Here is a 1,741-nt window from a genome sequence, read left to right as displayed (position 1 = left end):
GCTGACACAAAGATCAATAAAATTTCTGGTATTAAGTTTTGACTCCTGAGTTTCACAGCTATTGAAGGAATGATGATCAGCTGTGCTGGTGCTTATTATTGGAAATGATTAGTACAGAGGAGAAGGTCAAGCAAGGATCCTTCAGGGAAATGGAATCCTCTCTAAGTTCACATTGCCCAAAGTATCAGTCGTTTACATATCTCCCTCATGTTTTTCTGTATTTATATGTCATGTGTACTTTTAATGAATTCTTTTTAAAAAGGCTAACAAAAATTATTTCCTAAGGAAAAGTATATCTCACTCCTTTAAGTGTTTGTTATTTCCCTAATATACTCCCTCTTTTTAAAGACAGAGTCTCACTTTGTCGCCCTTGGTAAAGTACTGTGGCATCACAGCTCACAGCAACCTCCAGCTCTTAGGCTTAGGTGATTCTCTTGCCTCAGCCTCCCAAGGAGCTCCCTATACTATTAAAAATACATAGATCATCTTTGATCCAATGGAGTAGTTGCCATGATCAAAGCTCACCCTCTGGGGCTGAAAAAAATTGTAGACAAGAAGTTATCGTTGAAATTAAATGGTGGCAGGCATGTCCAAAAAATAGTGTATTTGATACCTTTATGAATCTCATGATAGATGAATGTATGGAGATGGCAACCAGTGGGCAACAGAACAATATTGGAATGTTGGTAATATAAGGAAATAGTGTTATCACGTTAGAAGCCTTGGAATGACTATAAAAATAATAATGGCTGTTCAGCAGAGAAATCCATGTTTCCTCTCCAATGAGCCTGTTTTCCTGTGATGTCAAAATTGGGTCTTGTACATTTTCATATTCAACTTTTTGTTAAATAAACTTTTCTACTTTAGTTTAATCACTAAAGTAGAAGATGTTCATCCTCTAACCATCTATGGTCATCTTATATGCTATGTATTTAATAAGATTATGAGTATATAATATGAGCAATCCATGTTTACCACACTTTGGGACACTCTGCTCTCCTTGTTTGATGAATCCCTTATGGATCCCACTAAGGCATGTCTACACCCACAGAGATCCTAGGTATCACCTGGCCAACTCCCTTTAAAGATTCCATCTCTAGAGAGAGGCCCAGCAAATGCCCTAAATCCTACATCAAGGGAGGGACAGGCTGATGCCTCCTGACCTCCAGTCCAATGCTCTCAGCTCCCTTTGCCCCAGAGGTTCTCAACCTGTGGGTCACAACCCACAGGAACTGCATTAAAGGGTTGCAGCATTGAAAGGTTGAGAACCACTGCTTTACCTGCTGCCTCTCCCTAAGTCCCTCAATCTCCCAACCCTACCATCCTGGTTGATCCCTTAATCAGGGTCTGTGCCCATAAGAGCCCATTAATGTTCCCAATGTCTGATTCTAAGGGAAGGTGAACTGATGCAATTTGAGTTCTTCAGAACTATCTTGGATTCTCTTCTGGTCTCTTTTTCCTTAGATTATGAACTCCGAAAGGGGAAGATGATTTAGGAGGTTGGTGTAGAGGTGGCACTTTACAGATCTCATCTTCCCAAGTAGCTGGTGAATAATCTTTGGACAAATTGCACAGGATAAGGAAAAGTAGCCAGAAGAGTCAAAGAATATCCAGGGCTGAGAACTACTAGCAAGCTGCAGTTTCTGGTCAGGCAGTTTGTACCTTGAAGAAAGGTGCCTGCAGAGGAGGCCGCTCAGGGTGCCTACCTGAGGCTGAGCCAGCCAGTGGAAGGGGGATGGTT

The 1,741-nt window shown here is 41.4% G+C and overlaps 1 pseudogene; it reads left to right on the top strand.

Annotated features, from left to right (window-relative positions):
- Positions 1–510: 510 nt before the first annotated feature.
- Positions 511–731, top strand: LOC128565951 (small nuclear ribonucleoprotein G-like; annotated as a pseudogene).
- Positions 732–1,741: the final 1,010 nt, after the last annotated feature.

This window comes from Nycticebus coucang, chromosome 14, assembly GCF_027406575.1.
Source record: "Nycticebus coucang isolate mNycCou1 chromosome 14, mNycCou1.pri, whole genome shotgun sequence".
Taxonomy (NCBI): Eukaryota; Metazoa; Chordata; class Mammalia; order Primates; family Lorisidae; genus Nycticebus; species Nycticebus coucang.
This window is presented reverse-complemented; position numbering and strand designations above follow the sequence as displayed.